Here is a 12,317-nt window from a genome sequence, read left to right on the forward strand (position 1 = left end):
CAGAGCCCAATAAGGGGCTCAAACTCACAACACTGTGAGATCATGACCTGACCCAAAACCAAGAGTCAGACACTTAGCGGACTGAGCACCCAGGTGCCCCTGCTATGGTAATTCTTAAATGTATGTCACTAGGAGCACCTGGGTAGCTCAGCCGGTTAAGCATCTGACTTTGGCTCAGGTCATGATCTCACGACCTGAGTTTGAGCCCCACACCAGACTCTGTGGTGACAGCTCAGAGGCTGGAGTCTGTCTCAGATTCTCTCATTCTCTCCCTCTCTCTCTTGCTCCCTACTTTCTCCCTCTGTCCCTCCTCTGATCGTGCTCTTTCTCTCTCTCAAAACTTTTTAAAAAATTTTTTAAAAATGTATGTCACCAGTTCAGACTTGTCAACATTTTAGACACCAGGTAAATACCAAATATATTAAAACAGCATCACTCAGTTAACTCAAAATGTCAGAGTTCAAGTCTTTCCCCAAATTGGTCTATGCCAGGGATTCTCAGTTTATGAGCCCATTATTTTTCCAGTCATTTAAGTAAAAAACTAAGACAGCATGATTTCTCCCTTTTTCCCTTACCCACCTCTTACACACATGCATGCACACACACATAAACACACACACACACACACACACACACACACACACACCTCGCTGAATTTACATGCTAACTCACTCTCAGTGCTAACTTTATTCTGATGGTCTCTTACAACTCCCTTCTTTCTGGTTTCTATCATTTCTTACCCTGCCTACAAAAGACTCCTAACTGTCACCAATATTTTTATTCCATCAAAACTTTGCTGAATTCAGAGGAGCTCTTTCCTTACACATCCTTTCCAGTCATTTAAAATATTATAAAGACTAAATTTCTCACTTGTAGATTGCCCAAAAAAATCTTTTTGTTAAAAATAATTGACTTACCATAAATCCATAGAGATTCCTGTATTTATGTTTTTCACATACATTTCTCTATGTATTTGCCTCAGAATGGATTATATGGCAAAGTTGCTAAGGTATCCAAAAAAATAGCTTTTTCCATTTAACAATTTTCCTTTCTATTTTCCATTATTTTAAAAAATGTATAATTTTTGAGAGAGATTCATATGAAAGGAAAGGAGGAGCATCCCATTTAAACACATACAAGTGTATATTTATAAACAGATTATCAATCATTTTTAGATCTTCCTTTTTTATTGGAATATAGTTGACAATGTTGCATTAATTTCAGGTGTACAACATGGTGATTCCACAACTGCATAAATTATGCTCTCCACACATGTAGCTACCATCTGTCACCATACAAAACTATTACCATACCATCAATATATTCCCTACACTGTACCTTTCATCTCCATGACTTAATCTTTCCATAAGTGGCCTGTTCTTCCCCTTTCCTTTCACCCATTTTCTTCATCCCCCCTCACTGCCCTTCACTCTACCAAACATTAGTTTGCTCTATTTATGGTTCTGTTTCTACTTTGTTCATTTGTTTTGTTTTTCAGATTTCACATATAAATGAAATAATACAGTATTTGTCTTTCTCTGTTTAACTTAGCATATTAGCCTCTAGGTCCATCCATGTTATCAAAAATGGCGAGATCTCATTCTTTTTTATAGCTGAATAATATCCCACTATATGTATAGAACACATCTTGATCCATTCATGTATCAATGGACACTTAGGATGCTTCCATGCCTTGGCTATCGTAAATAATGCCCCAATGAACATAGGAGTGAATATAACTTTTAAATTTGTATTTTTTTGTTTTTTTTTGGGGGGGGGGTACACGCCCAGCAGTGGAATTAATAGATAATATGGTGTTTCTATTTTTTAATTTTTGGAGGAATTTCCATATTGTTTTCCACTTTGGCTGCACCAATTTACATTCCCACCAACAGTGCACAAGAGTTCCCTTTTCTCCACATCCTCACCAATACTTGCTATTTCTTGTCTTTTTGATACTAGCCACTCCGAAATGTGTAAGAGGATATCTCATTGTCGTTTTGATTTGCATTTTCGTGATGATGAGTGATGTTGAACATCTTTTTATGTATCCATAGGTCATCTGTATGTCTTCTTTGGAGAATTTCCTATTCATGTCTTCTGCTTATTTTTTAAATCAAATTATTGGGGGGGGGATCTTGTTGAGTTGTAAAAGTTCTTTATAGTTTTTGGATACTCCTTATTAAATATGTCATTTGCAAATATCTTCTTTCATTCAGTAGGTTGCCTTTTCATTTTGTTGATGATTTTCCTTACTAAGCAAAAGCATTTTATTTTGGTGTGATCCCCATAGTTTATTTTTGCTTTTGTTTCCTTTGTCCTAGCTATTCTTAATACCCATTATTAAGACTAATTTGAAGAGCAAAACACCTTCAAACAGCTGAAAGAGTATAGATTATTAATGTTAATTCTTTTAAATGTAACTGGAATATATTACAGGAAAAGAAAAAATAATTATAATAGAATAAATAAATCTCAAGGATAAAACTTTCATGTAATTTTTAATTAGGTGTCATTTAAGAATATAGTTATGATTTATTTGATCAAATTAGTCTAATTAGAGCCACTGCTAATCTTATTTTATCCTTTTAAATATTTAATATTTTAAACTTTCTATCAACAAAAAAGCACAATAATAAGCTAGCCAGAGGACTAATCAGCTTTTATGGATTCGTAATTTCCCTTTTCTCAAATATATGGGGAATGTTGATCAGGATTCATCTCATTAAGAAGTTCATTTACAATAAAAGTTTACTTTTATCTTTAATAATTATTTATCAAACTTTTTAAAACATTTAGTTTGTTCAAATGTATATTTATTATAATTGTAGTGTTATCTAAATCCTGAAAGGACATGTAATGCTTTATATTTATTGTCAAAGGAAATAAACTTATGACAAAATTGCAACATATACACACATTAATATATACATATATACATTAATTTATAGACATATAAATCCTATGTAAGAACCATAGGATGATCAATTAAAGAGCTTCAATTGCACAAAAACATTAAATTATGTTTTTAATATTAGATGCGTAGGGTTAAAACACTTATACTAACATATTTAACTCATTTTTATTATGTGAAGAGATCCATGTAGATAAATTGATTGGAAATTCTTTAAATATAATATAAGGATATAAAGATATAAGTCTGTAGAGGGAGAGGAATGAAAGTTATGGGGTGAAAGAAAAATGCAAATTATGAATGTTAATAATAAGCTGTCAGTTCTTTTTTAATCTGAGTGTTGGTAAATATCAAATCAGTCAGGTATTTAGATTCAATTGGTTATTTCAAAAAGTGGTGCAATTGTTTTATTTCTAAATGTCAATATTTATAATATTACCCGAAGTTACATCCCTGGTAACTATTTAAACTTGTAATGAGAAAATTCAAATGAAAACTTAAAAATATGTGACAGAGAACATAGATTTCAAAATTACTTCAAACAGAATATGAGCAAAACTTGTTACAATCTTTAAGTGATCTTTGAGCATATACATTTCTTTCCATTCAGCATTTTATCTATGTAATTCCACAGAAAATGCTAATTTCCAGGGACAGCTGTTTCATAACTTTCCTGAGGAAATTATTTTCAATGTATTAAATACTTGTCAGCAAATTATCTTCTATATCTAATGACTCGTGTTAGAATTTAAATCAAATTCCTCTATCTCTAGTAAAGATATCTAACTACTATCAAAATTTTTCTATTAAATAACCCAACATACACTTACAAAATTTATTCCTTGAACTTACTTTTTCAGCCCTTTAATTCATTTATCTAGTTAAATCAAACTCTTCAAGCATCACTAAGAAATCTATGTAGCAAAATTGAAATTCCATTACTTTCTACTTGAAAGCAGTGTATAGGATTTTGAGCTTTTGTAATGCCAGATAAAGCTTAAATGAGGTTTTAAAACCAGATTACTTTTTGTAGGTGAAATCCTGAGCTTCTTTGAAATGGAGCTTACTATCCTCTCTACCCACATGAAAGTGTATTTAATTCACAAAGGAAAAGAGTAGATTTATTAATTAAAATGGTTTATAAACTCCCTGTTAACAGTCAATTTACAGAAGAAAGGAAGCATTTTCAGGAATACAGAATGAGCTATTTGAACATAAAGCGGTGAGGACCTTCTAACACACTAGCAAAGTGTAGTTGCATATCTTAATTGGCAGAGATCAAACAATAATTGTGAAACCAAAGAACTGATATATTAAAAACATGGACAAGTTAAACAACTCTTGAAAATAATTTCTTAGTGAACCTAAGGGTTAAAATAATAAGCAACATTTTTAAACGAAATGTATGTGTATTTTAGCATATAAAGAAATTCGAAGACTGGAATAGTTTAGCCTGGCAGCATAATGGTACACCAAATAAACCTCTGCCTCTTACAAGACTTTATTCTCCAAAGTACTTGCTTAGGAAGGAAGAGGCATTCAATATATGAACTGATTTTTCAGCATGTGAGATAATAAGTTCCACCTGACCTGGATTCCCAAAGATGGTCAACAAGCATGTCAAAACCATTTTTATTAAGTTCTGTAATTACCTGGTATTCTATCTTCAAGGGCTCCCTAATATAAAGCAGACAATACTCTCTTAGAAACTAAAATAAATTGTTGGTAAAATTGAACTCTTGATAAAGAATAATTTGCATGTTTTGCCATTAAAAACATATTTAAGTTGAGCTCTAGTCTTACATACCATCTAGTGTTCACTATTGGAGCATAACAACTCAAAAACCGAATGGCTCAAAACAACAGTTATTTCATTATTATTTTTGATGGTTCTGATGGTTAACTGGGTTCAGCTAGTTCATTGCTGACTTAGAATATATCTCCACTATAGTAGGTGGTGATGTTGGTGTCTCTACCGAGGCTTAGTCCTTTATGTCTGGTTTTGATACTCACTGTCAGCTAGGACTTTTTCTGTGGTCATCAGCTAGAACACCTACATGCAACCATTTCATGTAGTTGCTTGGCTTCCTAATAGCATGGGTAATGTGTATGCACCAAGAGATCCAGAAAGAAACTGTATAAAGTCACTTCCACCACAGCTACAAATCCACCCAGATTCAAGCACAAAGAACAAAGATCCCTATCCTTTGCTGGGAAGAGCGTCAAAGAATTCAGAGGCTACTATATAAATCAGTCATGGTTTACATGCTGGCAATAAATTATTCTCATTCATCTCACATAAAAAAAATAGGAATATAGATGATATAAAACTTAATTGTAATCTTACGTAATGTAAAATCAATATGTATATTTGACGATCCTTCCTTCCAAAGCAAGCATTTTGGCCTTCTCTCAGTAAGGGGAAACATTTAGTCAATTAAATTCCTATAATACTGCCAGAATGAACTATTCCATAAAACTCAGAATATATTTCAACTTTGAATGTTTTTCTAAGACTGCTCAAAAACCTCATTAGACAGAACTCAATGTCCAAAAGCTTTCCATCTAAGTCAAATCCAAGTTGAGCTGAGGCTTTCAGTTTGAGTTTCTTTGGAAAAAGACTCTCAGAAGATTTCTCTTAATTCGAAGGCCTATGAACTAAAAAAAGCCAACTTATCTACCTACATAAACCCACTACACAAGTGTAAAAGGTATTATAGCAGTAAACACTGCTGTTCAGAAAGGGAGAACTAAAATGCAGGAACGGTCACTGGTATTCAGCCATTATGAAATCTCTCTGAGCACATGTTGCTAGGTTTTAGTGTAAGGCCTATTATTACTCCCTGGAAATGATTCTCCATGGATCTTAGCTCCATTCTATGAGCTTTTGATGCAACCTTCTGAATCACCAGTCTTTCCCAATAGGAAAACAAAGATGATAACTGAGTATTCTCAGCTTATTCTCCATCCAAAAATGTTGTGGGTCCAAAAACTTATTTTTAACTTGTGTTCTCTTTCCCTTCTTGTTCAAGTTGGCAGTACTTCCAAGAGAAACAATATCCTAACAGTGTTGTGAGCATTCTATAAATCTTATGGGAGTTTACTCCTTTAGATGAAATATACAACTATAAATAACTGCCACATAGGCCCTTCTTTACATTGAGCTCCTAGTGAAACTGCTGTAGGACAATAGTTGAGATTTTTAGAAACCTTATGGTTACTCAAAAAGATTTTGAAGACATGCCTTTAAGATTCTTAAGGGTTTATCTTTTTAAAAGTTTCAATGAGGTACCCATTCAAATTTTTCAAGGCCTTCATAAAGAACCATATAGCCTTCCCCTGGATGTGATCTTAGGAAATAAGCCTTTTTTTTTTCACCCTTGGGGAAGTTTTGCCATCTGGGAAGCAATGACAAAAAATTTTATTTTCAATTTAAAGGGTCTTATCTCTTTTACAGATTCTTTTTCAATTTTACTGTACAGTTTCTTTTTTTTTCTTTCCTCTCACTCCTTCCATTTTAGCATAGTTTACTAGAAAAAGCCATGTGGTATGTTCAGTACTCTGCCTGGAAATCAATTTAGGTAAGCTCTTGAGTTCCGTAGGGATATTTCCTCTTTCCACATTATCCTATATGACAGTGCCCCAAAACTTTTGGCCAAATGAGGTTTAGTTTTTTAGCCTCACAAAACATTTAACCACTTTCCTTTAAGCCCCTCGTGCCCTCCTGATGCCATTTAGACACCTTAGCCTCTCATGGACCTTTAAGCTTTCACTATAACACTCAACACCTTTCCCACTGCTATCTTCCTCCAAAGCCAATGAAACATGTTGCAACTTTTTTGTTATGGCACTTTCAAGTACAAAAATTAGTTTAATTATTCTTTCTGTACAACAAATCACTTCCAAAAAGCAGTGACATAAAAGACAGCAACCATTTTTTTATATAACCTTTTATGTTTCTAAGGATTGACTGGGTACAACTAGGTGATTACCACACAAGCTTTTACATGCTTTTTATAGCAAAATGGTGGTTGGGGTTGTCATCACCAGAAAAGCCTTCTTTCTTCATGTATCTTGCAGTTGATACTGGCTATCATCTGGAACCTCATCTGGTGCTTTTGGCAGAAACGTCTCCATGAGGCTTCATCATATGGCAGCTTGGTTTTTCCAGATGTTGCGTTTTAGTGTAAATCTCCCAAGACAATTAAATAGAAACTCTACATGACCATATTCAGAAATTATTTAGCATCTCATCCTCCATAATCAAAGGTCATTCAGATGCAAGGAGACAAAACATGGATTCCACTTTCTGATGGTGGGAGAAGTGTTGAATATGGGGGCATTTAAAATAACACTACAATGCGCAAATGATAAAGTAAGTTTTACTGGAAAACTCTAATATATCCCCTTGGTCCATTTCATAAGATAAGGTTCCTTTGTTTATTGGAAAAGTAAGCCCCAGGAAATTTGATGTTTGAAATATACTTTTGTTAATAATGATTACTCTTGTTGAAGATGTAGTTATGAGTTATTAGAAAGATAAATGAAAGGAGTTTCTTGAATGTTAGTAGAATTTTGTTTCTTGATCAGAGTGCTGGTTAAACAGGTGCATTCACTTTATGAAAATGAATCAAGTTTACCATTAGGATTTATGCATATTTATGTATACAGTATTTTAATAAAATATTGCATTCAAAGATTAGGTAAATGAGGTTCTACATGAAAAGAGCTTAAAAGTAACCATTCTATCTTAATAACAACAAAAAGCTAAACAGACTAAGAAACCAACAACTTTTTTTGGATCTGTTAGAGAGGGGAATATGTAAAAAAAGGCTCCCTGCAAGATTGGACAGATAGATATGGCAAGAGGCAGAATCACAGTTTACCACAGAGTCACAAGCAGAAACTGCCATGGGAACTAGTGCCAGGGTAAGAAAACCTTAACTGTAAGTAAGCAATTGCAGAAAACACAAGGCAGACAAATCTGAGAGTTAGAAACTCTAGCACCCACTCATAGTGGGACCTCCACAATATTGTGAGACTTACCTTAAGGAGCTCAACCAGGTTCTCAAAGTAAATATAGGAGAAAAGTCCTCTTGTGCTTCCAGCAGGGAGAGGGAAAAACAAACTACTCTGAAATTCATCAGAGCACTGTGCTCTTAATAAATCTACTTTAAGGAGAAACTAGCTAATCAGACTGTAACCTGCTGGGGTATAATCAGAGCATAGCTGACCTGGTCACACCTTAACCACCACATTATTAGAGGCCTATCTACACAGTAGATTTTAGTCAGCATACTATGTCTGAATATCAATATAGAATTACAAGGCATACAAAAGGCAAAACAAAAAACAAACAAAACCATAATATGAAAAGACAAAGCCAGTTTTAGAACCAGATATGGTAGGAATTTGGAATCATCAGATCAGGATCTTTTTAAAAAACTATAATTAATATGCTAATTGACAAGATAGACTTCATGCAAGGACAGATAGGCAATCTAGGTAGGGAGATGAAAATTCTAATAAAAATAAATACTAGAGATTTAAAAAAAACTGCAACAAAAATTAATGCCTTTGATAGACTTATGAATAGACTGAACACAACTGAGTAAAGAATCTCTGAACTTGGAGATATATCAATAGAAATCTCTAAAACTGATGAGAAAACAGAGACAGACTGAAAAAAAAATCAGAATGTACAAAGAATGGGAAACAACTAAAAATTGTGTAAAATATCCATAATGGAAATACCAGAAAAGAGAAAGGAACAGAAGAAATATTTGAAAAAATAATGATTGATAATTTCCCCAAATTAATGTCAGACAATAAACCATAAATCTAGGAAACTCAGAAAACATAAAGCAGTATAAAATCTAAATACTATACTTAGACATAATATCTTCAAATTATAGAGTATCAAAGATAAAGAAAAAAATCCTCAACAAAACCAGACAAAGAAAACATCCTACCCATAGTGGAATAAGGATAAGAATTATATCTAATTACTCCTTAGAAACTGAAAAAGAAAGAAGAGAATGCAATAAAATATTTAAAGTGTTCAGGGAGAAAACAAAAAACAAAACAAAAAAACATCAACTCAAAATTCTATTCTCTGTAAAAGTGTCCTTCAAAAGTGAAGAAGAAATAAAAGCTTTCTTAGACAAAAAAATTGAGAGAATTTGTTGCCAGTAGTCCTGTCTTGAGAGAAATGTTAAAAGAAATTCTTTAGAGAGAAGGAAAATAATGTAGGTCAGAAACTAATATCTAAATAAAGGAGAGAAGAGCAGCAAAGGAGATATGTGAAGGTAAAATAAATTTTCTTTTTCTTATTCTCAATTGATCAAATGGATAACAATTTGTTTAAATAATAAATTACAGGGGTACCTGGGTGGCTCAGTCGATCGAACATTCGACTTCAGCTCAGGTCATGATCTCACAGCTCATGGACTCAAGCCCCACCTTGGGCTCAGTGCTCACATCTCAGAGCCTGAAAACTGCTTTGGATTCTGTGTCTCTGTCTCTCTCTGCCCTTCCTCTGCTCATGCTCTGTGTGTTTCTCTTGCTTTTTCAAAAATAAATAAACATTACAAAAACTTTCTTGAATAAATAAATAATAAGTTACAATGCATTTCATAATGTCTACCTATATACATCCACATTACTTATATATCTGTCTATATAAGTGAAATGAATGATAGCAATGACACATAGGTCAAGAGGGAGAAATGTTGTTATTTTATTATTAGCACTATCCATGATACAGTACAGTGCTATTTGAAAGTGGACTTAGATCAGTTATAAATATATGTTACAAAATCTCGAACAACCACTAAAAAGAGTGAAAAAACAAGTAAAACTGATATGCTTTAAAAAAGAGAGAGAGAAAATATAACCATACAAAATATATAGTTAAACCGCAAAGGTATAAAAAGAATGAAAGATCAAAACAGGAACAAGAAAGAAGGACAACAAACAGAAAATATGGTAACAAATATGGTAGTAACAAATATGGTAGTAATAAATATGGTAGATATTAATCTACCATGTCATTATATACCAATAGTCATTTTGAATGTAAATGATCAAAAGGTACCAAATAGAAGACAGAGATTATTAGATCAAAAAGTAATACCTGACTTTATGTTGTCTAAAAACAAAACAAAACTCTAAATATAAAGACACATACAGAATAAAAATAAATAGAAGAAGGAAAATATAACATGCTACCAATGATCAAAAGAAAGATGGCATAGGTATATTCAGATAGAGCAGATCTCAAAGCAAGGAAATTTATCAAAAATAAAGGATATTACATAATGATAAAGGGAGTAATTCTAAATAAATTTTTATAATTTTTAACGTGTATGTATCTAACAACAGAATTTCAAATTAAGTAACATAAAAACTAACAGAACTGGGGCACTTGGGTGGCTCACTTCATTAAGCATCTGACTCTTGATTTTGGCTCAAGTCATGAATTTATGGTTCATGGGATTGAGACCTGTGTTGGGCTCTGCACTACAATGTGGAGCCTGCTTGGGATTCTCTCTTTCTCCCTCTCTCTCTCTCTGCCCCTCCCAGTTCACACTCTCCTTCTCTCTCAAAATAAATAAATACACATTAAAAAAAAAAAGCTAACAGAATTACAAGAACAAATATATTAATCCACTATCATAATTGGAGATTTAAAAATTTCTATCTTGGAAATGGATATCCAGAAGGCAGAAAATCAGTAAAGACATAGTTGAATTCAATGACACCATCAGTCAACTGAGTTTAATTGACATCTTAGACTACATCATCCAACAGCAGCAGAATACACATTCTGATCAAGCTTATTTGGCATATTAACGAAGACAGACTATATCATGGGCCATAAAATACACCTTAACAAATATTAAAGTATAGACATCACATAACATCTACTCTCAGAATACATTGGTATCAAACTAGAAGTCCAGAATAGAAGGAAAGCTGGAAATTCTCAAAATATGTGGAAATCAAAAAGCAGAATTCTAAATAACACATGTTCAAATTAAAAATCTCAAGAGAAATTTTAAAATATTTTTAGCTAAATAAAAATGAAAACACAACTTATAAAAGTTTGTGAGAATGCTCTGAAAGCAGTTCTTACTGAGAAATTTATGGTATTGGATGCATATATTAGAAAAAAGAAAATATCTAAAAATCAATAATAATTAAGTTTTCACCTTAGAAAACTGGAAAAAGGAGAGCAAATTAAATATAAAATAAGCAGAAGAGAAGAAAATAGAGCAGAAATCAACAAAATTAAAAAATAGGAAATCAATAGATAAAATAAAATGTAAATCTGATTCATTAAAAAATTAGTAAAATCAATAAGACTCAAGCAAGGCTAAGGAAAAAAGGACACAAATTACTAATTCTAGAAAACAAAGAGGAAACATCACTACAGATTCCATGAATATTAAAGGATAATAAAGAGTACCATAAACAATAGTATGTCCCTGAATTTGATAACCTAGATAAAATGAACTGAGTTTTTGAAAGACACAATTTGTCAAAACTCACACAGGAAGAAATTAGACAATCTGAATAGACCTATAACCATTAAAGAAATTTATTCATTAGTTATTAACTTTCTAAAACAGAAAGTACCAGGCTTAGATGGGTTCACTGATGAATACTACCATACATGTAAGGAAGAAATACCAATTCTCTACTATCTCTTTCAGAAGATAAAAAGGAGAGGGAACACTTCCTAACTCATTTTATAAGACCACCATTACTAATACCAAAAGAAGACAAAGACATCATAAAAAAGGAAAACTATAACCAATATCTCTCATGTAAAAATCTGTAATAAAATATTAGCACATTGGCTCCAACATTGTATAAAAATAATTATACACCATCACCAAGTTGGATTTATCTCAGATATTCAAGGCTCATTCAACATTCAAAATCTATTGGGGCACCTGGGTGGCTTGCTTGGTTGAGCATCTGACTTGGGCTCAGGTCATGAACTCACACTTCCTGAGCTCGAGCCCTGCGTTCGGCTCTGTCCTGACAGCTCAGAGCCTGGAGCCTACTTCAGATTCTATGTCTCCCTCTCTTTCTGCTCCTCCCCTGCTCACATGCTGTCTCCCTCTCAAAAATAAAGATTAAAAAAATTTTTAATTAAAAAAACATTCAAAATCTATTAATGGAATCCATCACATCAACAAGCTAAAGAAGAAAGTCACCTGATCATATATATCAATGGATGCAGAAAAAGCATTTGACAAAATTCACATACTCATTATACAAACTCCAAATAAACTAGGAATAGGAGATAACTTTAATTTTTTTTAATATTTCTTTTTGAGAGATAGAGAGAGACAGAGAATGAGCAGGGGAGGGGCAGAGAGAGAGGGGGACA

Source organism: Panthera pardus, unplaced genomic scaffold (genome assembly GCF_024362965.1).
Source record: "Panthera pardus isolate Hobbes unplaced genomic scaffold, ASM2436296v1 HiC_scaffold_13, whole genome shotgun sequence".
Classification (NCBI taxonomy): Eukaryota; Metazoa; Chordata; class Mammalia; order Carnivora; family Felidae; genus Panthera; species Panthera pardus.